Consider the following 27,319-nt stretch of genomic DNA (forward strand, 5'->3'; position numbering starts at 1 on the left):
GGAAAGGAGAAATGGATGTGTGTGGCCATAGCTCTGACCAAGGAAAACAAGTATTCAAGTATATGAGGAAGTTTCAAGTCTGAAGTCAAGAAAAATGAATTACAAGACTACTCTTATTTGGAGAAAAAATACAACTCCTTTCATCTCAGCTGAAAATTTGGGTAACACACTGGAATTCGGGTTTCCATGGGATTTAAAAAGCAAAAATGAGCTTCCTCATCTATGGATATTAGTATTGAAATATTTATGGCAGACAAACTCCCAACTGTAAGTTAATAAATCACATTCAGGTTTATAAATACAGGTGTTTTATAAATTTTATAAGTAATGGTTATTATCCCCAATAACATAATAGTTTCAGAGTACTCAAAGGCTGAATTTACTGTGATTTATAAAAATTTATAAAACTATTTTAAAAAGAATAAAAAGATTTATAAAATCTTACGGATTACATGGAATGTGCTTGAGCATTGTACTTGAATCTGGGACGGTCATGTCTATGGATGGAATTCTTATCTCTTCAAGCCCTGAATCTTTATCTTCTGCCCACCTAGGCAAGACCATTGCCCAAAACAAGGGATGAAGGATGCTGGGACTGACTTAACAATAACAGTAATAGTAATAGCCCCAGATATTTCAGAGCAGCAATTTATACTAGAGAAAAATCTTCTTGAAGAGTTGGGAGGAATTTGGTAATGAAATTCTGAGAGCTAAAGGATGAATAGGCTATTTGGATGGGTCCCGTGAAGATTGAATATGCACTCTCTCATATGTGTATACACACACACACACACACATGTATTCATAGAATATATATTCGCTGAAGTGCAGTTTTAGTGCTTGGAGCCAAGATAGGAAGAATAGCTGGAAGCCAGAAAGGTATGATTTCAGTAAGTGGGGAAAGGACCTACCTGAAAATACCTCCACTAGGTTTTGCCATGATCCCCCTTTTTTTTGTTTTAAAATATCTATAATTATGAACTGGATAGTTATCAAAAAACGTGGACTTTTCATAAGTAAGAAATGTAAAAAAGAAATTGCATGTGAGACTGTGTATCTACCATGTATAGCTTGTTTTTTTAAAAGTATATGTCACACTTAAAATGAAAGTACAATACTCCTCTTCTTGTCTCCTGAACTTTCTTCTGCTCTCCAGTATATATATATATATATATATATATATATATACACACATATATATATACACATACATACATACATATATATCATATATATACACATATATATACATACATATGTATCATATGTATACACATATATGTATATTTTATGCATATTATATATACTTTAACGCTTCATTGCTGTTCACTTCTTTTTTTTCTGTCATAGCCCACCATTCTTTTCACAATTCTCCCTCCTCCTTTGTAATAAAAGTCCTCCTTTGTAAGTACATGCATAGTTAAGCTAAATGCATTTCTATTATAATTGTTGCATCTGAAAATGTATGTGTGTACCCTCAGTCCAGCTTCTTTTTCTCAAGAATTTGGAAACATGCTCCATCTGTATTATAAAGTCTTTCAAAGTTGTTGTCCTTTAGGATGGGATAGATTGTTTTCCTGCTTCTGCTCACTTCATTCTGCATTTATTAGATCATAAAAGACTTTATATATGATTTTTTCTAAATCTATAACTTTCAGTATTTCTTATGGCACAGTATTGTTCCATTACATTCACATACCATAGTTAGCTCAGTTGTTCTTTGCTGTAACCAAAAAGTGCTACACACATATATATATATATATATATATATAGATAGATAGATAGATAGATAGATACATATACTTGTTCATATGTATCTTTTTCCTCTTTGATCTCTTTTTCTTTAATCCTAGAATAGTGGTATCATCAGGTAAAAAAAGGGTATGTATAGTTTAGTAACTTGCGGATTATAATTTCAAATTACTTTCCAGATGGTTGGATCATTTGATCTGATCACCAATATTGCATCAGTAGGTGTGTTCTGCCATAGTCCCTTCCACAATCATCATTTTCCTTTTTGTCATCTTTGTCAATGCGATGTGTGTGAGAAAGGAGTTCAGATTTCTTTAAAATTTGCATTTCTCTAGTTACAGGATTTAGAGCACTTTTTCCTTTGTTGATAGTTTTCATTCCTTCTGCGGCAAATATTTCACCTCCTTTGACAATTTATCTATAGAGGAATTACTCTCCTCATAAATGTGTATTGATTTAATATATATGCATATGTATATATGTATATGTGTATATATATGCACATATATGATTATATGTGTGCGATGTTATCAGAGGAATTTGGTCTGAAAAATTTTTTCTAGGTAACAATTTCCTTTCTAAATTTCATTTCATTGATCTTATGGTATAAAACCTTTTCAATTTTATGCCATCAAAATTATTCATTTCATCTCTGATGATCTGTTTTATGCTTGGTTTGGTCAAGACCCAAACCCTTATCCATAGTTGTAAAAGATATCTTCTTTGTTTCTCCTTTAGTTTGTTAGTAGCATGATCTTTTATACCCAGGTTGTATATCCATTTGGAGCTCATTATAATAAAGGGTATGAAATGCTGACCTAAACCTAATTTATTCAAGAATACTTTTCAACTTTCCCAGCAGTTTTTATTGGTAATGAGTAGTTATTCTAGTAGTTTTCTTGGATTTCTAAAACATTATGCTTTTATGTTGACTTTTTTTCCGAACTTTGTGTACCCAATCTATTTCATAGATGAACTTTCCTGCTTTTTATTGAGGATCAAATTGTTTGAATAATTACTATTTTGTAATATAGTTTGAGATGTGGTCCTACTAGGGCCTCTTCTCATTTCCTTTTAACACTGATATTCGTGTTCTTCCTCTGGATGAATTTCGTTGTTGTTTACATTGTGTTTGTAAAGTAATTCTTAGGTAGTTTGATTGGTATGTCATTTAATCTTTAGAGATAAACTTCTTTTTAAAAATTATATTCGTGTGGCCCAGTATCTAAGATATATGGAAGTGCTTGTCGAACACTGAAAACAAATAAAATCATTCAATTAAAAAAAAGAAAGAAATTAGATTACCTAATTTTATATCCTGGTTAATTGTTTTCTTTTAGTTGGTCTCAAAATTTTTCTTCCTCTGTATCCAGGTCTTTGGAATGACTGGGCAGTCCATTGACTAATTTATTATGCCTATTTTGCTAATAAATCATAGAGCTTGAATTGTTTCCTTAGTCCCTATTACTTATCTACCACATTTGTTACTTGAACAGTTTCTTCATGACTGCTTACAGTAAGTTTTCATTGACCCGAAAACTCTATATGTTAACCAGGACATTACTGGGTATTTTCTTTTAGGAAGTGCCTGATGAATTCTTAGTATTTTTTTATCTTGCCCTGTAGTTTCAGTAGATTTGAGCAGTTTTATGATTTCTGAAATATGATGTCCTGATTTTTTTTTGTTTTACTATGGTTTTTGTGGAGACTAATGATTCTTAAATTATCACCTTTATTTCATATCAGTTGTAGATGCTTAATAGTAGATGCTTAATACTTTCTTTTGTTTTTTTGATCTCTTAACTCTAATGCTGTTTGATGTCTCATGTGATCACTGAGTTCTCATTGCTCCATTCTGTTTTTCAGGGGGTCTTTGTAAACGCAAGCACCCTAACACATCCAGGGTGGCCTATCACAGGTTCTTTGATCTGCTTTTCTAAAATGAAAGGCAACTTTTGAGGGGTCAACAATCATTTTAATCAAGCACATGTATCATTCACTTAGTTTAGGAGAAAAAGTTAACACCCTAAACTTCAGAGAAAATACAAACAGAGAAATAAAGATCAACCAAACAGGGCTTCCAACTATCTGACCACAAGTAATACATACATCACAGATCTACAGACAGATATCTGTGTAACCATACTTACATAGTTACCGGAGAGAAGTATCAACATCTAGGATTTCAAAACTGGGGGGCTCTTTAGTGGCTGCTCAGAGTCTCACCTGGTCAAACACCTCAGAGTATTTATACATTTTTCGGTCAGTGGACATCACAACCGTTGAGAACCAGTGCATTAAAAATTAGCAAAAGGTAGGAGCCTCTCCTAATAAAGCTTTCCTTCATGGGAAAGTCCACTAATGGGTGGGGAAGATCTTTAACTCTTTGATTAGCATCACAATCTTTTACTTTTGTTAACTATGACTCTGATTATAAGCTATTTATTATCCTTCCAGATCTTTCCTAGTGAGCTCTCATTTATTGGTTTGTTTTTTAGTTTTTGCTTCATGTCTTCCTGGCATTCCTATCACCCTGAATCTATTAGTTTCTCTGTTATTCTACTTGAACTTTTTTATTTTGTAGAGTTACTCCCTTCTTCTGGGTTTGTCTTTAAGGATTCTCTTAACCTATAGTATTTCTTAATTGTTTTATACATGGGTTTTGTACTTCCTGAACACTGCAGCTTGGAATATTTCCTCTTATAATGTGAGCTGCCTGGGAGTTGCAATGATGGGACAGTGGTTTAGGCAGTGGTTTAGGTTTATGCTGTGGCTCTGGACACCATGATTTCTGTCTCCCCCGAGTTATTTCCATTTAAGTATCAGCAGTATTCTAGCATTCTTCTTGTGCAATCCCAGACTAAACAGAGGAGCTTATAGTCATTTCTTTGTTATTTCATCATTGTTCTTTCTAGTGGTGAATTTTTAGAGCATTATTAGAGCATTTATGGAGACAGAGGCTTATCCTAGTCCTATCACATCCGTATCTCAACCATAAGTCCACTCTTGTCTTCTTAATGGAGGAATCTGACGAAAATGGGGAATTCAGCACTCAAACTTCCCACTTTACTTCTCTTAAGGAATTAACAATAGTTCTCATTTTCTACTATCTTGATTTTTCTTATCAATTCCCTCCATTCCTCGCCCCACCCCCCAAAAAAGATTCCTAAGTTTCTATCTCTGTTCTGGGTCCTACTATAGGATTCCAGTTCTGTATTTTCAGATGCCTGAGGAATATTTCAACCAAATCCTTGCTCCTGGTAGCTTGCAGGCAAATAGCTATTAAACACATTCTTTATTCCAAAGCAATCAGCCTCATGAGTTTTCTATTTCGTATAGTATCGTTACCATTCTCTAAGGTCTGAAAGCTCAGAATATGCTCTCTGATCCTCTTTACCTTGTTTCTGGTCTCCTATAATTTTGTGATTGAGAAATCAACCATTTCAGTCAATGCTAACTCCCCAATTAGTCCCTCCTTTCCCCACCAGGACCCTAGGTTAGATACTACTTCCCACTAAGAAGATTTTGTCTCTCCTAAGAATAGGGTTTTCCTACACAAGCTGTTTACATTTAGTGTGTTCAAAAAGTGACCATTATCTAAGTTTCCAGAAGATTTTGTGATATTCTTAAGTAATACCAGAATTCTTGATTCTAACATTTAAGGCCCAATTGCAATTTACAACATCATCTATGTTGGTTCCTTGTAACGCTCTATCTCACATGGCCTAATCACATAACAGCACACGATAGTTATTAGTGTCCATTATTATCTCTTATTCTGGTCTAATTCAGAAGCCCTGATGCTGCAGGGGGCTAGCAACTGGGTAAACCCACTCCATTTCAGAAAGGAGGGAACTGAAAGCCAATGACTTGCCAATGAGCACATGGGTTTGCAAGAAGAAATCCAATTGAAAATAGAATACTCTGACTTCAAATCCAATATTCTTGTCCTTTATAGGCTGAGAGACAATAACTAGGAGTTATTCAAACAGTTTACTCATAAACATCTTTTGATGTGTATGTGGAAAAGGATAAACTTCATTATATCAAAAAAGGTGGCAGTCAGGGAGGTACCTGAGAAATCACATTAATGTTTTGTTACCCCTAACTATGTCAAATTGTGAATTTCCAAGAATAAACTCCTTAGGTAGGCATTTAACCTCATAGACCACATTCCAACCACATATATTTCAATATTCGGGTTTTAAAAACTGGATAGGATTTATTCATCTGATAGAATGGAAGAGAAAATTTCCGTGGTGCAAACAACTCCTCAGAAGCACAAAGTTACTTAATGGTTGCTTAATGCTTAATTTGATTAATAGGTTCATAAAACAGCAATAAATAAATAGGAAAGAAGACCAAACTACTAAGCGTGTGTGTGTTTGTTAAAGCATAAAATTTGGTGCAATGAAAATAATAACCATCTACTTTTGAACATTTGGGAAGAAAATTCAAATTGGGGAAGTAGTAGGAAATACTGATTATAGAGGAATATATATTCATAGCTATATATGTGCATATATACAGACACACACACATATTTGTATACTTATATATAGGAATACATATATACATACTAAATTTATTGCATATATACATTAAGTATATATACTTAAATATGTAATTCTTAGATATATTTATACTTAATATATAATACTTCTATATGTACGCATACATATATGTATGTGTGTGTATATATACATATATATGTATGTTTGAATGAGTATATGTATATATGTGTATGAAATATAAACTAGGTTCAGTGGTAGTAGGGTGTCGTAGGTAGGGGGATGGGTTGGGATGTTATGGGTTTGGGCCTGATCTGAAACTGTGCGTACTTCCTTGAATTAGAAAGGATATCCTGTCAGAACGTTGAGCAGTGTTTAAATGTCACAGTCTAAAAGGAGAGGGAATTCTCTTGAGGAGCAGGCATCTCATTTTTATGAAGGGAGATACATAAGATTCTTAGTCTAGAACAAAAACAAACTCCTTTATCAGAACCTAAAGTACTTTGTTTCTTGCCAAGAATGTTAAACCTTATTTATTATTATCATATATTATATATTATATAAACCTTTCCTCATCTTTCCCCATAACCTCCTTTAACTTCTGGAGTTGGTAATCTTTTCTGATGTGGACTCCTTGAAGTTGTAATGCAAAGACTGAGTACCTGTTCCTCTCCTATTTCAATGGCTTTAGATATCTAACATTAGAGAATAGGAGCTCGATTTCCTTCTAGTTTTTTGCCTTCAAAGGGAATCTTGTGCATTTCTCCAGACCCCAACAGTCACAGAATCCAGGTACCAACTGTCACATTCTTTGGTGGATATATATAGCTGTCTGGTGACATCAGTGGACTGTATTTCTCTCAATCTGCCCATCTTGAGAGGTCTAGATACCTGCTCAATCCCAAGAATACATAATTCAAGAATGTTCCCTCAGGCAGTGTGAGATCTTGAGAAGACAGAATAGTTTAGCAAAAAGAAGAGTGGGAAAGGTGTCAGGAAATTTGCCCTGACCTCTTGCCTCAAACCAAGCCTTAGCTCTACCATTAACACATCTGAGACAGCAGACAGAAGCTGCAACAAAAATAAGGCTAGGTCTAGGTCAAAGAGCCATGACTGCTGAGTAGCTCAAAATTGATCGGATCCATAGACTTAAATTATTCTAAAGACTGATATGCCCGTTAAGAACTTTTGCAAACGCAATTTGAAGTGGACATTCGTGTTTCAGGACACCCTTTACAATTTGAGGCAATTTAATATGAAAATAATTTCTGCCTTTACTCTGTAGTTTTCCGTCCTTCTCTATTAATACTATGGAAACAATTTATTTGTGTTAACGGATATTTCCAGGCTTCTATACTTGTAGCTTACGTGAACTAGAAAACTGAAGATCATGCTTACGTACAGCAAATTCAATGAAAAAAATACAATTAATTAGCCGTTTGCTAGGTTCAGTCAAGTAACTTAGGCATTCAGAGGAAATTGTGACACTTTTATAATACTGTGCATTTTATAATACTGTGCATTTATAATACTGTGCATATAATACTGTGCAAACTTTCTCACACATCGCTGCTCTAAACAAGAATGTAGTTTACTGTATATAAGAAGCAGTGTAGTACTTGGAGTCAAGAGGACAGGTTCAAATCCTTTCTCTCATATATATGTGTCTATCTATCTATCTATCTATCTATCTATCTATCTATCTATCTATCTATCTATCTATCTATCTATAGTACTTGTGATCCTGGGCAGATCACATATTCATTTAGTGCTCTCAACATCTAAGTGACAGAGAAAAGGGACTGATCTATTTTGGTAGAAGGAGTTTCCTCATCTAGGAATTCCTTACACTAATGAAATCACAGATCCATACCCTATCCCTATGTAATTTCTAATGAAATAATAGGATATGTAACTAAAAAGATTAGTTCTATAGATGTCATGTTAGCATTCAGATTTTTGTTTCCAAAATGGTGCATGACACTCCCCAATTGATAAATGGTCAAAGGATATGATCAGTTTTCAGATGAAGTAATCAAAGCTATCTATAGTCATGTGAAAAAATACTCAACTCAGTAACTGGAGAAATACACATTAAAACAATTCTGAGGCACTACCTTATACCTATTAGATTGGTTAACAGGACAAAAAAGGTAAATGCCAAATGTTAGGGATGTAGGGAAAATGAGACATTTAATGCACTCTTGTGTGGAGTTGTGAACTGATTCAACCATGCTGTAGAGCAATTTAGAACTATGCCAGAAGAGCTATAAAACCATGCATATCCTTTGACCTAGCGATACCACTAGTAGGTCTGTATACCAAAAAACATTAAAAAAAAAAAAAGGAAAAGGACCTATATATACAAAAATATTTCTGGCAGCTCTTTTCTGGAGTGAGAGAATCAGAAATTGAAGGAATTTCCATCCATTGGAGAATGGCTTAACAAGTTGTGGTATGTGATTATGATGGAATTGTACTATAAGAAATGATGAGCAGGATGCTCTCAGAAAAACCTGGAAAGCCTTGCATGGGCTGATGCAAAGGGGAATGTACTGTGTGTAAAGTTACAGCAATATTATAAGATGATCAGCTGAGAAGGACTTAGTGATTTTCAGCAATACAACAAGCCAGCTGAAGGACTTCTGATGAAAAATGCTCTCCACCCCCAGAGAAAGAAAAGATGGTGTCTGAATACAGATTAAAGCATATGTTTTTTTTTACTTTAAAAAAAGCCTGTTTAACAGTATTTAGTAATCTCTACACCCTCATTAAAAATAATGCAGGAATAGAAATATTCTTGATTTCTTGTTTAGACTTCACTTTCCACTCTCAAGACTTCATATATCAACCCCTAGCATTCCCTCCCCTCAACTGATTCCCAAGTTTCTGTCTTTGCTTTAATTTCCTCCACAGATTCCAGTTTGGGATCTATAGCTGACTGATGGACATCTCCACCAAATTGTCCCGCTGGTAGCTGATATGCATAATAGTTAACTGAACAAATTCTTTCTCCTAAAACAGGTCAGCCTGTTGATTTCCCTAATACTTACTACAGTGCTTCCCCACCCTGTTTCCCTGGCTACCTCTTACAATATTATGTTTAATTTCAACCATTTCTATAAATGTAACCCCTCCATTTATCCTTCCTTTCCCCACCAGTGCTTTTGGATGGATATCACTTCCCACTTAAGAGAATTTCAAGTCCTCCAAATAGCAGGCATTTCCTACGCTAGGCTCTTCATGTCTAATCTCTCCTATAAGGGGCCACTATTTAATACTTCAGAAAATTTGATGACCTTCTCCAGGGTTTTGATAATTTACCCCCAACTGACACAAATGCTTCAGTTCTTCCTTTGCTAAAAATGTCATCAATCTTCATTCTGGTTCGTTCACTGGGTAACTGGAATGTAATTTGTAATTTGGTACGATGTCTCTTAAAGTTCTTTGTAACTCTTTCTCACACGGTTCTTATCATACAACAACCCATGATAGTTACTTTTGTCGCTGTATGAGCTCTCCTTCTGGACTGATTTCAGAGCCCTGGAGCTGGAAGTCCAGTCCACTAGCACCTGCTAATCCATCTCTCTCATTTTAGAAAGGAGAGAACAGGAGACCAGGGGGGACCAGCTAATTAGCACAGAGGGTAAAAGAGGAAGAAAGGGGATTAAGTAATACTCCAAATCCAATATATTTCTCACCTGTAAGTTGACCGTAATTCTGTCAGCTTTGTATTCCTCATGGTCATTTACTCATAAACATCTTTTGAGATATATTTGTAAAAGGATTCATTTTTTATTATATAAAAATTATGGTAGTAGAGTCAAGGAAAGGGCATGAGGTTTCCCTGTGTCAAATGATGAATTTCTCTATGTCAAATAAAGAGTTTTAGAGAATTAACTCCTTATATTGACCATTTTATATTGTGGGACATATTCCAACAATATAATTTTCAATATTTCAAGGTTTGCTGTATCAACTGTGTACAGTTTATTCATCTGACAAAATGGAACAGAAAATTCCACTGACAAAAATAGAAAAATAGTTCCTTGAGAGAAAAAAAGTTGCTTATCTAAAGGTGAATGGTTTGATTAGTAGGTTTATTAAACCACAACAAATAAAAAGGAAGCTCTCAATCACTGAAAGTTTAAAAAAAGTGCTACACTGGGTGAAATGAAAGTAGCAGTCATCTGTTTTTGAACATTTGGGAGGAAAACCCTAATTGGGGAAGTTCTCAATTTAGAGAATATAAGCTAGATTCAGGGACAGGTGCCATATGAGTAGAGGAGTGGGTTGGGATGATCTGACACTATATGTACTTCCTAGATTTAAAAAGATGAACTCCTGAATTCAGTCAGAACCATGAGGAGTGTTTTAATCTCAGATTCCAAAAGGAGAGGAAATTTGCTTTAGGAACAGGTATCTCATTTCCTTGAAAAGAGATTTGTAAGATTCTGAGTCCAAAGCAAAAACAAACTCCTTTATTAGAGCCAAGGATGTTCAACTTTATTTCTTCCTTTCATTATTTTTTCCCCAATAACCACCCTTAAAATTTGAAATTAGTGATCTTTCCTCATGTAGACTCCTGAACTTGTACTCAAAGACGGAGTACCTGTTTCTCTCTCATTTCAGTGGGCTTAAGTATGTAATAAGAGAATGAGAGCTTGATTTCTTTCCTGCTTATTTACCTACCAAAGGAATCTGTGCACTTCTCCAGACTTCAACAGTCACAGAACCCAACTACCAACTGTCACATTCTTTGGTAGTACATAACTGTCTGGTAACATCAGTGCACTGTATTTCTCTCTCAGTGCAACCATCCTGAGAGATCCAGACACCTGGTCAATCCCAAGAATGCATAATTCAAGAATGTTTCCTCAGGGAGTGTAAGATGTTGAGAAGACCAGAGTGGGAAAGGTGTCAGGAAACATGGGCCCCCAAACCAAGCCTTAACCCTCAGCTCTGTACCATTAACATATCTGAGACACCAAAGTGAAGTTTCAAAGAAGAACCAGCATAGGTCTGGGGCTTCAACTGCCCTGTTAGGATGCCAATGGGAGAGAAGCATATTTACCCTATTATCTCATCCAAACCTGATACTTTGAGATGGACATGAGATGTGGATCACTGAATTGGGGATAAAGTTTTGAAGGCATCACATCCTTTTTCTATTCTGTGGGGGCAGAATTAGAGGAGTGTTGTCTTCCACAAAATAGGTAGAGGTAGAAAAAAGAGACAAATCAGCTGCCTGAGAGTAGCAGAGAGCTTGACTTTATCCCAGAGTACTCTGCTATGCCAGTTAGAAAACCTAACTGTTTAGGGTGAGCATTTGACTAACACTTGGCCCTAATTATTGCTCCTGAATGGATCAGAGGAACTCTTCTTGTGCTTAAACAGACATTATTATATAAACTGGCATTTCCTTGACTGAGAGAAACTATAATGCTAGACACTGGTCCCAGGGTTTCCATACCCTATCAGCCACCTTTGCCTTTGTACAAAATCTAAGAATGGATCTTCGATTCTGACAATATCCTTTGAGATCAACAATCCAGTATGATGCAGCAAGATCTAGCTAGTCTATGTATTACTTCCTATCTTGATTTCCCTAAAAAAAAAAAAACAACCTGATAAAACATACAATTTTTATGAGAATACATTTTCCAGCTAGACGTTATGGTTTGAAGTTTCTGAATTAGTCATTCACAGAGCTTCTGATCAATCCTTCACGTGACCTTTATAGAAAGCCTCAATTCCCCAATCCTTTGAGTATGGCTACAGAGTCTCCTCTTCCATAGGGTCCTCTGTTGTGTGAAGACTGAGCTTTGTATTTTCTAGTAGACCTTTCTGGCCTCACTCCATTTTTATCTTATTTTACCTAGAAAACAAAATATCATTGAATCCTCTCCTCCCCCACTCTTCCACCATTCCATATTCTTGGGGTTCTTTTGTGAAGTATAACTTATAATTAATTAGAGTCACTCTTCTCTACCATGAAAGTCACTTCTAGGTGTGTTGCCTGAGTATTCCACTCACCTTAGTTGATTTTTTTGACTATTACTATTTCCAGGAATAGTCAACATGCATTAGTGTTGCCCAAGTGCTGAGATGTAAGAGTCCTGAGCAAGGTCTTCTTCCCCAAACTATCTTCTCCAGTCAACTACCACGGAACTTAGAATTCTACCATTGGGATTAGATTAATTTCCTTGCTTTGCCTTTCTATTCTAAATCTTGTGGTTTCTATGATAATAGGGAAGATATGGTTTTCAGGGAAGATATGGTTTTCAAGAAAGAGAAGTGAGATGTAGGCTACTCTTGTTATCACCTCAAGGGGATAGAGTGAGAAGTTTGTTTATGGGACTGAGAGTTGATTTATTACCTTGGTTCAATCAGCAAAATAGTTTAGAAAAGATTCCTGCAGTGGACATTTTGGATCTTTTCCCACAATGGGTCCTGATAAGATATTTGGGCTCTGTGTTTTGGGAATATGTTCTAGATTCAATACAATTAACTTAAAAGTTGATTTCCCAAGAGATTCTACTAGCAGAGGATAAAGGCAGAATGAGCTGAGCCTGACAGAACATGAGTAAAAGAATGAAAAAAGGACAAGGTGGACTTCAAGGCCACATTGTGGTGAGAAAGGGAAAGACATGAAACACAAATGGAAATTTTTGGTTTTATTGACTGGCAAGGGAAAAGGCTAAAGGGATTCTGGTGGTTCTGTATCATGAACAACACACACACACACACACACACACACACACACACAGAATTTAAAATGTGACCCAATTTAGTATACAAATTATTTCTACATTTGCCTACCATCATAGCCTATTAACCCTTTGGAAATGGTTTCTTTTTTTGTGTTAATGGATATTCAGGTTTCTAGGTGGTACAGTGGATAGAGTGCCAGACTTGGAGTCAAGAAGACTCATCTTCATGAGTTCAAATCTAGCCAAGGACACTTACTTATGTGACTCTGAGCAAATCACTTAATCCTATCTGTCTCAGTTTCTTCACCTGTAAAATGAACTGGGAAAGGAATAGCAAAGTACTCCAGTCTCTTTGCCAAGAAAATCCCAAATGGGGTTGAATATCATTTTAATTCAACTCATATACTGAGACAAAGGCTTTTCCCATAATTTTTGGAATATTCTCATCATTGTTCTTCCTGCAAGAGAAAGGAAAACATTTCCATTAAATACACTTTTTTTTTTTTTAACATTTTGTATATGACATCATGTTATTTCTAACAGAACCTTTTCTATCACCTCATGAAGGGCCCTCACAGAGGAATCCAGTTGAGTATTTTAGGAAAGGTTTCTATACTGGGCATTTTGGATCTTTTTCCACAATGGATCCTGATAAGATATTTATTTGTTCTCTGTATGTTTGAGATATGGTATGGATCCAATGGAGTTAACTCAAAGTAGTTTTCCCAGGAAATGCTATTAGCCGAGAATAGAAAAACCGTGTTACTACGTTTCTACTGGGTATTTAGGCCCCCCATTCCCAGGGAAGCTTATGGCTACCAGGATGACCACAGCTTCAGGTGGCCTCCTTGGTCCAAGATCTTATGAACATAAGAATTATTGTTTTTCCTGGTCTTCTTGAAGCCCTTGCTAGTCATCAGCCTTGTGGTGGCAGTTCTGAGCAGGTCAAAGTAGATCGGGGTCAGGATGAGATGTACCAAGGGATCCTCAGTAGGACTGATGTTTTCTTAGGGCCAAAAATTGGAGAAGAAAAGGCCTTTGAAGGGTCTGTGCTCAGCAGGGAAAGGAACATATTCCTTGAGTCATCCAGAGCAGTCCTTGGATTCCAGTTCCATGGAATCACAGAGCAATTTCCTTTTGTTTCCCTGTAAACCCAGAGCAGTGGAGCCTCTGAACTGATCCCTAAAAGGGAAGGAGAGAGGGAGGCAGGAAGATTCTGTACTGGAATGTTTAGTGTATTCTAGATAAGTGGTGCTTTGCCCTGGTAGTGGTCTATGCTCAAATGACTTCAGTTTACTTCAAGTGATGTCTAAGAAATTCTCAAGGTAAAACAAAACAAAACAAAACAAGAAAAACAAAGCAAACAAAAAACCTTCGTCGCTCTTTAGAGACAACAAGCGTTTATATTTTCAGGACCTAAGACGTCAGCAGGCTGGGAGGTCAGAATACAAAGGAAACAAACATGAATGAATTCCAGCTGCTTTCCTTCATACATTCAATAATTCTGAAAAGATTGCAAAGTAGAAACTACGAGATTTGAGTCCTGTCAGGACTTCTATCTTTTCTACGCTATGAACTGGCTGGTTTTATCAGTGACTACTCCCTTGATTATGCCCTTGGCAAGCATTAGCCAGCTCAGGATTACCTTTTTATTTAGGTTCTGGTGGTTCTGGATGTCCTGATGTCCAGGAGGCACTATTACTTACCTCTGTTGATCATAATAGGTAGGAGGGCTTGTTACCCAGTACCAGCTCTCCCTTGATCCTAGAAGCTCCCCAATGAGCAGGGATGCATGGTATAGGATCTCTCCATAGAATTACTGTTTTCCCTTTGTTTCTAGGCACTTTGATCACTTCCTTCTATGCTCTTGATGGGAAGAATATCTGCATTGATTAACTTGGTATTACCTAGAAATGTGCAGAAAGGGAATATTTCCTTTGGAATTGCTCTTCTAGGGCCTATTTAATATTCCCCAGACACCAAAAGGGAGATCTGGATTCTATATCCTACAGAAAGGGAAACCTGGCTTTAAAAGTGTTAACTTATTAAAATATAATTAAAATTTATATAAAATTTATTAAACTAGGGCCTCATAGTTTGCAAGGCAATAAGCTGAGACATGTCAGACAAAATAATGTCCACGTAGATTGCTATGTAATAGTGGTGACTTTTAGTGGGAAAGCACCTTATGCTTTGTTTTTGTCAAGAGAAATACTGAGTCTGATGTCAAAAGAACAGAATGGAAATGCTTAAAAACTACTGGAGAAGAGCAGAAAATTCCATTTTTAATAGAGTTAAAGCCCAAGCTATTTTTTCCCCATTTACCAGAAGAATTCAGAGGGCAAAGGTTACCTCTTGATGATGATAATGGAAAATGGCTGGTTCGTGATGTCTCATTAACCTCATGTCTTCTATATGCTCCGATACCACAAAACTCAGTCTTTCATAGGCTTCCTTTGGATTTCAGGACACAATCCTTTCAGGAGAAGCTATTTCTCTTAAAGAAAGTGATGCTGTCTTGCTATTTTCTTTCCAATGGACACTTATTCTTTTAGTTTGAATAGGAAAAATGTCTATCCACCAAGGCCATTGGGAAATGGACTTCTGGACATTTGAAATACTCTGAGGACTGTGTTCTTTGTAGCTCCTTCTGGTAAGAAACATTTTGGGATGGAAAAGAATGCAAAGCCACCAGTATGACTGTTCAGGTGTTGGGGAAAATGGAGTAAGTTTGGAAGAGGGCCTCGTTGATCTCTTGTATTTCTTTGACCCTAGTTTATGATACTGTGGTTTGTAGGTGAATACCATATTCTGCACTTAAGTTATAAGTCTATTAGAAACAATTTTATATAATTTCCCATTCCCAAACCAACATAGTTGAAATTTCCTGGCCTGAATTCCTTGAGACTCTAGGGACAATCTCAACCTCCATCACTGGGGAGGGGAAAGGATCAGGATCAGTGGCAGGGAAGGATTGGAGGGGTATCAGATAAAACAAGCAGCCAAATTGAAAGGAAAAGGAATTTATTAGTCCTGGTAGCAGCTTCAATCTCTCAGGGTACAGTTTTTTAATAGCTTTTTAGGTTTTCTTAGAGTATACAGCCACTGTATTGGCATTCTGTGGCAGAAAAGAAATGGGAGAAGTGAGCTTGCCTTGAAGTCACAGAAATTGCCAAAGGTCGGCTTTGTTCCACAGGAAATTCTTTTTTCATTATTTAGTCTTATCCAAATATCTTTTGTTAAGAGTAAATCTCTAAGGTTGGTGGGGGCTTCCTTCAAGATAGATTCAATCTGACTTCTTCTAGGTTTCCAGACCTGTATTCTTGGTCTTTGAAATTACTTTATCTGGAGCATTTTTCCTTCAAGCTCAGAACAGTGGTGTTCATCCACTTCCTCCACAGAGACGCATTTAATTCTTAACTTTTTCAATTGAATTAAAAAGGGAAGTTTTTAATGTGCTTCTCTATTTCCAATTTGCTAATGGATTGCTGCATAGTTCTCTACAATCTCAAAATGAAATTCCTTTTCTTGACTTTGAATTGAGAATACAGATAGATAGTTCTCACTTTATGTAAGTTTGCATTACAAAATTCAATTTTGCATATAAAGAATTCTTAAAGTCACATTCCCCAGCCCCAAATTATGAAAATTCCTTATGCAAAACAGACACTATACAATAAGATGGTACATGATGTGGGCATCATAAATCGTGGTGGGCAGCTGAGAAGCATCTGTAAGTCAGTTCCCACATACTTGAGGACAATGAGTGATAACAGTGCCTCTCCTTTATGTTCCCTATTGATCTCTTATATTTTTCACCGAGCATTTAAAGGAATCACTGAAGCAACACACTACCTTGTGCATTATTTCGCTAACCTTAAAATATAAACTTCTCATTTTTGAACATCGATTTATGCACTGCTTCATTCCCACAGTCAAAATGTTTTGTAATGACAATGACATTCCCTTTGAGATTATACTTATTTTGGACAATGCCTCGGGTCGCCCTCCCCATCAGGATGATTTTAATGAAAATGTAAAAGTGGTCTACTTCCTTCTAATACTGCCTCATCATTATAATCTGTGGATCAGATGGTGATTCCTTATGCATATTATATTTGCCCAGGCAATTGTAGCTTTGGATGCAGATAAAAGTCTTGACACACTGAGAGTTTTCTGGAAGGAATGTATTTGCCATGTGACTCAGAATATTGCTAAAGCATTGGAATATATAGCAAAAACATAAATGAAGAGTTTTAGAAAAAGTGTGCCTGCAATTTGTTCCTGATTTTCATGAATTTGACAGAAATGAAATGTTCAAAGAAGTAAAAAGATCGATAAGTGAGCATGAGGATTAGAGATAACAGTGGAGGAAAATGATGTGGAGTTGGTTGAGTCTCCTGGAGAACAATTGTCAAATGAAGATCTGATTGAGATACTAGATGCGAAGATTGGAGAAGATAAAAGGGAAGCTTCAGGACCCAAGGTCAAATCCAAAAGGTTCACAACAAAGCAGTTAACAGAAACATCAGCATTTGAACAAATTTTTTTCTTGTATTGAAGAAATACATCCATATACTTCAAGATTTTTAAAAGTTCAAAGGCTGGTTGTGAATGCTATTGCTTGCTAAAAGCAGATACATGAGGAAAAAAAGAGTTGGTATTGAAACATCTCTAAACTTCAGTGATAAAGGCTAGGTGCAGTGGGTGGGGAAGTGGCAGGATATTGTACACCTATATCAACTTTATTATGTACAGTATCATTAACTTTACCTCTCATTTCATATCTGTTTATTGTTATGGTACAGAATTTAATGTCCTCATTTTAGTTCATTTAAGACTTGTGTAAAGGAATAACTTTGAGTATGCCTTGGTTATATAGTTTAAGTGAAGTGGGTGGGTAGGGGTAAATTCCCATTACATAAAAATCTCTTCTACTTATGCAAAGCAAGGACCATCTGTACAGGAAAATCTTTTCTGGGACATCAGTGTTCCAGTCTGAGCAAAACCTGTGAGATCAGTCACGAAATCGCTATTAAAACACAATTTAGAAATTTATTTGAAGACAAATTTTTTTTGACGTGACCTTTGTGGGAATTTGTTCTGCTGGATTTGTCATGAGGCTGCCATTTTCATTTGATTCAATAGAGAGGAGGTGCAGGAGGAAGAGGAGAAGAGGGGAAGGAAGAAATAAGGAAGCCACTCATGATAGTGGCCAGAGAGACTTGGCTGGGGCTGGGGCTGGGGCTGGGGCTAGGATTGGTCCAGCCTTTGCTCCTCAGACCAGGCAGGGCAAGGAGGGCCACACACTGGCATGGCTACTGCTTTCTCTTCCCTCACTTGGCCATAGTCACATGTTAAATACACACATTTCCACCCTTTCCCTCAATGCAAAGACATCTCAGTCATTGAGGTTCAAACCTGGGTTCTCTCTCTTGGTCAGAATGCCCTTTTCTTTGAGCTCTATCCCATTCTTTCCCTCTTGCATTCTCCACAAAGATCCTTCCAAAGGTTCACCTATGAAAATCATATTACAAGTGTTATTTCCTTTGTAGTCAAAAGCTAAGTGGGAGGAGAAAAGAATAAAACCTTGTAAGCCAATAAATGATGAAGTTGGGGAAAGATCTCCTATGGGAAAGTAACACGGGAAATGACAGGGCAACATAGACTGAGTTTCTAATGTTAGCGAAACTGCTCCAGGAAGGGTATTTCCAGTCTTTTCTCACTCTATAGCCTGATGTACATGAGTTTGTCCATTCCTTTTCTTCCATATTAATAAAGGTCGGAGAAGGCCCTTGTGGACCATGATTGGCTTAATCTGTTTTATCAGTTGTGTTGAAGTAGGTCCTATGAGATATCGAAGCACAATAGCAGTGGCCCAGAATGTGGACAAAAGGAACTGGATTAAAATGAATTGTTCCATTAACCTTGTGGGGGGGGGGAGGGGCAGGAGGTGGTGTTGGGTAGAGAGTGGCAGTGGAACTTGAGATCCCCTCATTATCTTATTAATATGTTTTCTAAGGAAATCCTTAAATAGACAAATAAGATTAAAAGTGATTTCTAAAAAGTGGGAACTTTGCATTTTAATCCTTACATCTTTCCTTTGAAGCCTTTTTTTTCTGTGGTTCTCATCCTAACCCTACGATCCTCTGAACCAACATTGTATAGTAGGAAGAATACTGGTCCAGACCTAAAAGGAACTGGGTTCGAATCACACCTCTGCTCCTTACTATCCATATGGACTTTAGAAATCACTTAAACACTCCAAATATTAATGCCCTACATCTGAGCCCTTGTTCTATCGCTTGCCAAGCTGTTAACACTGAGAAATCAGTCAAATCCTCTGTGCCTCAATACCCTTAACCCTATAAGTCTGTAAATTATTATTATTATAATTTTTATTATAATATAATGTATTATATTATTATATATCATATTACATATATTATATAATTATACAATATATTATATATAATTATATATTATAATTTTAATATAATATAATTATTATTATAACCCTATACCGTAATAAATTATTATAAATTATTATTCTTTCAAAGGTTATCAGGAAAATTATTTTAAAAGTATAAATCCATTATTATTATATGGACATGGTTTATTTCTCCCTCTGTTAAATGGGTATAATAACAGTGATCATTCATGTGAGGAGTTTTTTTGTGTGTATCTAATGAAGCAATATATAAAAATATCACTGTGAAAGTGAAGATGTGTTGTGGGAATTTTCCCAGCCTGGCTTCCTTGAAAATCCAAGAAGACTTTCACTTGCCATCAGATCTGCAAGAACGGAGGTCAAATAAAGTGAGTGGACAAACTGACAGAAAAAAATATATTGGGCTGCTGAGGAAGATTGCTTGGACTGGCAGCATCTTCAACCTCTTAGCAAACAGATAGTACTTACATGCAGATTTGGAGCTGTTTTGGCTATCTTAGGGTAAACAGCCAATCATTGGTATTCTACAGCAGAAAGTAAACTGGGGTGGGGGCAGAAAGGAGTAAAAAAGCCTCAAAGGAGTGGATAAAGATCCAGTTTGTTACTGTTAGAAAATGAACATCTCTGTGATTAATAATCCCTTAGAGGCCTCCTGCAAGATAGAATCAGTTGGGTTCATTCTGTCATCTGTCAATAAGGAGGGAAATCAATTGCAGCCTGAGGGTTTCCCATAAACCCTTTGGCCACAGAGATTTTGTTAACTGAAGAGATATTTCCTTCAAAATCACAATGATCACATTCATCCTTCTCTTCCACAGATGCTTGACAAATAGAACAAACATTCAAACCCTGCTCCCCACAGGCTGCCTTTTCCTTTTTATTTGGAATATGCAGTCCATTTCTTTGCTATCATGTGGTCCCTTCTTCAGCAGAAGCCTTGGTTCAGGTTCTTCTAAAAGGCTTTTGTCACCAGGCCAAGTGAATGCTGAGACCATGTCCACTGACCACATAGCTTTATCCTCTCTCTGTCCCTCCAACATTTGGCTTCCCTTGTGAGATGTACACCCTTGAGCTATAGATGTGATCTTTCTGTGTGGACTTGGGATTTCATTGGCATATGAAAGTCCAAGGGAAGCAAGTCCCTGTGCCAACACTGATTGCACTTCTGCCATTTACACTCTTGAGAGTAACTTAGGGCACTGAGAGGCTGTGACTTCACACAGCAAATATGTATGAAGAGTAGTACATGAATGACATTATTTGGGACTCTGAGCAAGATTGAGACCAAAAGTAAAAAATGGGCTTTGCCATGTCTGAGTAAAAAGGATACGGCTAAAACACCCCTGTAAAGTCACCAGGCAGATGCCTTGGCCATGCTCTTACCGTTTTTCTGGACGTCAGGGGTGATGTTGTTGTATGCATGGATTGTGCATATATGCAGTTCCACACCTGAAGATGAATCTTTGATTTGCCCTGACTCCCAAATTAGAGTCACAGACAGTCACCAGAGTAAAGTTGACTTCACCGACTCTCAGATACTGGATCGAGGGTACAACTGCCTGGTTCTAGTGTTTCATCCTCTCGCACTGGGCTACATTTGCTCAGCTATGTCGTCCTGTACTTGCTCAGTCCAGAGTCAAGGATGTGAAAACATCTGATCTGAACTAATCTGTCAAAGTCAAAGCTTAGACAGGATAACATTCTGATCTTTCTTTCATGGGAAGCTCTTCAGTTAAATACCTTGAGCAGGACTCTAGAGGTTACACCAGTTCTGAACAGCCAAGCCATAACTTTGCTTGGCCTCATCCAATGCAGAGGTGTCAAGGGACGTTAATCCACCAGGCCTTGTCAGTAACCTAAAAGGCAGGTGCATAGGCCTGCAGACTAGGACAACAGTCAGTCTAAAGTAAGTTCCTAGCAATACTCTAAAGCTGTACTAGGTCTTGAATACTAGCCCATACCTTTACTCAACATAGGATATAAGACTGAGCTTCCAATGACCTCTGAAGCCCAAGTCAGTAAAAAAGTTTGGCCTGAGTAATGGAGTGAAGTTTTTTTCGTGTGACCCCCTAGGCCACTACTCTACTGGGTACCCATCAAGCAGCACTGACCACCCTGTCCAGAAACTGTCTTCCAGACTTTATCTTCACTAGGTCTCAAACATTAAGCTAAGCACTCCAACTCCCAGGCCACAAATTCAATGGACCTAGACCATAATAAGCAAAGTGATTTGGGGTTCTAGAATTGAAGCCACACCTAAGCCCTTCCTTTACTAACAGGCCACAGGTACGCCAGGCCCCCCATCCTTGGGCCAAACTTCCACTGGCCATAATTCTACTTGGCCCTGATCAGTGGCTTCCTGTGTATATACCCAGCTCTGACCATTACTCTTATTTTATGTTGGGCCCTAATGACTAGATCACGAGTCCCCTTCCCTCCCACCTAGATTATTATTGGACAAAAAAATCTACACGTTCAAAGAACCTTAGGGCACACCTCCAAGAAGTCTGGATGATGAGGCAACAGTTCCACCAAATGAATCCAACAGAACCACATCTCTGCTAGGCCAAGGCACTAGGCTGAGGTGCTGACACATTCTGACCACCATGAGTCTGCCCTAATCTGACTGCACAAGTGAGGTTCGTTCTGGGTTCCAACACCAGCCCCACATCGTGCACAATGGAGAATGTTCCATGGTGTTTAAAAGGCATCATGTCATTCGCTACGGAGGAGAGGGCACAACTCCTTTGAATGGTATAATCAGTCCTGTCACTGCTGAAAAAACTTATTTGTAAGCAGAGGGATTGCTTCCGCTCGTCAGCCTGGTCAGTGGGTGCCACTTGGTTATCGTATCGATTTATTTTGTGCCTCCTGGATCCTCTATGGCTGCTCTGTGCTTAAGGATGGAGATATCTTTCCCAAACACAATTATTGGCCATACCTTCATCTCTGCACAGGCTAAAAAGAGCAGGCTGACATCTGTTCACTTGTTCCACCCAAAAGAGGACTCCATTTTTAGCCTTTTTAGCTGATATTTCTGTCACCCCAGGACATTTACCTGACTGGTCATCCCCACTCTTTGATGCCCACAGGCCTTGCCCAACTCCAGAAGCATCAAAATAACAGACAATAGGGGAACGAGGGTTTGGGGGGGAACATAGCAGTAATGGACATCTTTTAAAGCAAGATTGCAGATAAGGGAAAAGATTGCTGGCCAGAAGCATAATTTTAACAGTGACATCACAGAAAAAGCAGTGGAGAGACTGATCAAAAGTGATTAAATCTGAAAAAGGATGAAAAATGGGCAATCTTTGAAAAGAAATCCAGTAAAATGAACAAATATTTCAAAACAAATGAAACTTGAGTCCAAAACCTCTACAGAGCAAAAGGCGCCCCAGAGGCATCTGTAAGAGAAGCTCCAGAATGGTGGAGAAGAACAATGCTGTAACTAAGTGAAAAGGTCAAAGAAATAAAGATGGGAGTGAGACTTGTCAAGGAAGAGCTAAGTTAAGTAAGAAAGGAAAGACTTTAGAATGAAGGACTGTGAGGATTAGAAGCTCAATTCCGTGTGGACGGTCTCGGGGGGGTAAAAGTGGGACTTCTAAATCTTAGAGCTCTCACGAGACCCTCCCAGGAACGGCAGGGAATCAAGGTGAACCGAGCTATCTCGAGTAATTCCGCCTCTTCCCGTGAGAAACGTGATGGGAGAGAGATCTCCCCGCCCTCGAGATGGTCCCGGATCTGGGCACACTATTGTTATCTAACAGCACGGTATTGAGATGCAAACTGTGTGGCTGAAGGTTAAGTAGGATTGAGGAAGCCTGAAAGCTCTCTTAGCACGTGAGGAGCCAAGAGGACAGCAGGCTCCGCTTCTTTTCTTTTCTCTCTCCCCTCCCCCTCTCTCCCCACTTGTACTTCTATTTCCAAGCCCTTAAGATCCTAGCCTCCTTAGGAAATCTCCCCCTCTTTCTCCTAAGGAAGACCCCCCTGCACTTGTAACTAGACCCTGAAATAAAGCTCAACCCTTGTTCGACTCTGGAACGTCCTTTCTCTCATATGTGCATCCGGTTTTGGCCAGCCGAAGACCTCGGGAGGTGAGGTAAGAAAGACTCGGGTAGCCCACACAGGCCTCTAGGCCTGGCAAAGGACAAAGACACTATCCCAAAGAGCTCTTCTGAAAATTAGAGTGACAGATTTGGAATGCAAAATATAAAGGAGGAAGAAATTAATTGGACAAAATCAAAACACAAGGTTGGAAGGTGAGATTATGCTATAGAAGTAGAATTCTGGACAGGATTGTAGGATTCAAAGTGATAATCTAAGTAGTATATGCCTTCCAGAAAAAGAAAAACACATGGAGAAAAATCCTGAATATCAGGGAGTTGTACAGGAAAACTCTGAACATCAGGAAATTATACAAGAAACTTGCCCAGATATACTGAAAGAAAGTGGCATAATCTATAGATCTACAAGTTTCACCCACCAAGAAACATCATGGTCAAATTTTAGAATTGTTACAACAACCAAAAAATATTGAAGGCATCTGGGAAATAAAAGAGTTCCTTTCCCAAGGAAAATCAATCCAATCAGAGCAATATTGCTTCTCATTTGTGGGGAATCAAAGGAAATATAGAATATGATATTTGGAAAGGCAAAGAAGATGGTTAGACTATAGATAGCAAAAGCAAAGACAGTCTTTGCTTTCAAGAAGCTCATATCCTAATAGAGTGAGGCAACACATCCAGGCAGATGCAGTTGAGGTCAGATGAAAAAGTAGTGTTCCTTACGATGCAGTTGGTAATGAATCTTGGTCAGTGTCGTCTACATTGGTAAAACCATACCCATTTCTGATGGTCAGCTGTTTGATAATGTCAAATACTTTGGTGATGAGAACTTTGTTGTCTGGGTCCTTAGCATGTTATGACTACTGATGAGATCAGGGCTGCAGTGACTACAGATGTAGTCGACAAGTTGTGTCTCCACAAGGATCATTCCCCAGAATGATGATGGCTAAGAGGTCCCTCCTGACTGGATGAGGGGCCAGTTGTCTGGGACCACTGAGAAGAAGAAGAGAGGACAATGGAGAGGAGCAGCAAGAGGAAATGAGAGAGAGAATATATACAATGATAATAAGATTGGGCTGACTCTTCACCAAACTGAATGAACCCTGTGAGGGAAATCTAGAAAAAAGTCACAGTGGGTTCTTTGGCCACACCAGTTCTACATAGTGAAACAGAGAAGGAGAGAGGTCTATAAGCACTGTGGACTTGGTCAGAATGTGAGCATACTACACAAAGGAGTCCAGCGCCCAGGGAGAAGCTGTTCATCAAGGCAAGAGGAAATCTTAGATCCATAACAGGGCATTCTCAAACACATCAGAGGGACAAGTGGCAGCTTTGTTACATACTACTCAGTTTCAGGTCCAAGGTGGTCTGGAAAAGGACCTATATTTGGGGTGGCATTCCCAGGTAGGGAGGCCTTGGATTGTATACTGAAAAAAGGAGGAAGTTCAGAAGTTGGCTGAGCTGTGCTGTGTGGCTCACACCATAGGAGCAAAGTAGGATCTCAGGTGCAGGCATCTAGCCCAGCCTACAGAAGAACACCCAGTGCAGGAATCCCAGATCAAGGGGGAAGCTATGGCTCCATCACACTGAACCAGCATAACTTCCTAGCTTGCTGATAGAGGCTGACCCCAAACATTCTATTGTTGCTCAGACTAAAGCCCAGGTTAGGAACTTGCAGAGCTCAGAACAGTGGGTAGCCATTAGACTTTGTTTTAGATTAAACCATTTTGAGAGCACTGAAAGCTTGCAGGTCCCCAGTCTGTCTCTGAAATCCTAGAATACTGTGACATTCAATACCCCAAGAGAACAACAGGAGCTGCACAGACCTTTCTTGAGAAATATGGTAGGGCTCAGCCCTAACATCAAGTCTGAAATCAGAAAGGCTAGGAGAATGGACAAACAAAGAACAAAGCACGCCATCAAAAGCTATTATGGGATAAGGAAGTCCAAAGCACAACTGTAGAAGAGACTGACTCCAAAATATCTACAAGTAAAATCTCAGAAAAAAAAATACAGCACAGTTTGGTTACAAATTCAGCTAGAATTACTGGAAGAGATGAAATATAATAGTATTTAGGGTTAGAATATTGTAATGATGATGAACTGTGAAAGACTTGGCTACTCTGATCAATACAATGACCCAAGACAGTTCCAAAGGACTCTTGATAAAAAAAAAAAAATACCATCCACCTCCAGAGAGAGTGAACTCTGAATATGAGTTATTCTCACTTTATTTATTCTTATTTACTCTTTTCCCCAATATGGCTAATATAGAAATATGTTCGGCATGATTTTACTTGTATAATTGGTATAATATTATTTGCATTTTCATGGAGTGGGAGAGAGGGAAAAAACATCTGAACCTCAAAATTTAAAAAGAAAAAAAGAATGTTTGAAAATAAACAATATTTCTAAAGAAGAAAAATAAATAGAAAAATATTCACTATGACTACGTTGTTTCACACCAGCAGTACAAGGATAGTATGCTCTTATGAAAATAATAGTAAAATTAATCATGTAAACAATAAAAACAAAAAAATTATTTCAATAAATCTTGATAATGCTTTATTTAGAATATAGTGCTTACTTTTGTTAAAACCCTAATGTGGGCATTAAAGATACCTTTTCACCCACATAAATCATTGGCATTTCTATATATTACTAGCAAAGCACAACAGCAAGAGACAGAGAAATTCCTTTTGATGTTACTGTAAACATTATAAAATATTTGGGAGTCTACCTGTCAAAACAAACCCAGGAACTATATAAACATAATTGCAAAACACTTTTCTCACAAATAAAGTTAGACCAAAATAACAGGAAAAACATTAGTTGCTCATGGGTAGACTAAGCTAATATAATAAAAATGACAAATCTACCTAAATTTATTTACTTATTCAGTGCCATACCAATCAAACTAGAAAAAAATATTTTATAGACCTAGAAAAAATAACAAAAAAATTCCTCTGGAAGAACAAAAGGTCCAAAATATCAAGGGAATTAATGAAAAGAAATGCTATGGAAGGTGGCCTAGCCATATCAGACTCTTAAATTGTACTATAAAGCATCAATCATCAAAACTGCTTGGTATGGGCTATGAAATAGAGGGGTAGACCAGTGGAATAGGTTAAGTACTCAAGACACAGTAGCCAATGAATGTAATCTACTTTCTGATAAACCCAAAGACTCCAGTTTTTGGGATAAGAACTCATTTTTTAACAAAAACTACTGGGAAAACTGGAAAATAGTATGTCATAAACTGAGCATAGACAAACATCTTATACCATATACTAAAATAAAGTCCAAATAAAGGCTGATACAGTAAACAATTAGGAGAGCAAGGAATAATTTATCTGTCAAATTTATGGAAAATAGAGCAATTTAGGACCAAACATGAGATAGAGACCATTATGAAATGCAAAATAGATAATATTGATTACATTAAACTGAAAAATTTTTGAACAAAGCCAATGCAACTGAGTTTAGGAGCAAAGCAGAAAATTGGGAAAGAATTTTTACAACCAGGGTCTATGATAAAGGCCTCATTTCTAAAATATGCAAAGCTCAGTCAAATTTGTGAGAATCCTAGTCATTCCCCATTTGATAAATGGAGAAAGGATATGAACAGGTGATTTTCAGAGAAAGAAATGAAATCTATCTATAGTCATATAAAAAACAACTCTAAATCACTATTGATTAGAGAAATGCAAATCAAAACAACTCTGAGGTACCACATCACACCTATCAGATTGGCTGATGTGACAAAAACAGGAAAATTATAAATGCTGGAGATGTGGGAAAATTGGAACACTAATGCATTGTTGGTGG

At 37.5% G+C, this 27,319-nt stretch overlaps 1 long non-coding RNA gene across 1 annotated transcript in view; it reads right to left on the bottom strand.

The window, feature by feature from the left end:
- The window catches only part of LOC140507257 (uncharacterized), a 35,604-nt gene extending 24,359 nt beyond the window's left edge, over positions 1–11,245 (bottom strand). Inside the window, exon 1 of the long non-coding RNA XR_011968267.1 lies at positions 6,926–11,245. This is a non-coding gene — a long non-coding RNA (uncharacterized lncRNA). The remainder of the gene's footprint in view (positions 1–6,925) is intronic.
- Positions 11,246–27,319: the final 16,074 nt, after the last annotated feature.

This window comes from Notamacropus eugenii, chromosome 5, assembly GCF_028372415.1.
Source record: "Notamacropus eugenii isolate mMacEug1 chromosome 5, mMacEug1.pri_v2, whole genome shotgun sequence".
NCBI classification, from domain to species: domain Eukaryota; kingdom Metazoa; phylum Chordata; class Mammalia; order Diprotodontia; family Macropodidae; genus Notamacropus; species Notamacropus eugenii.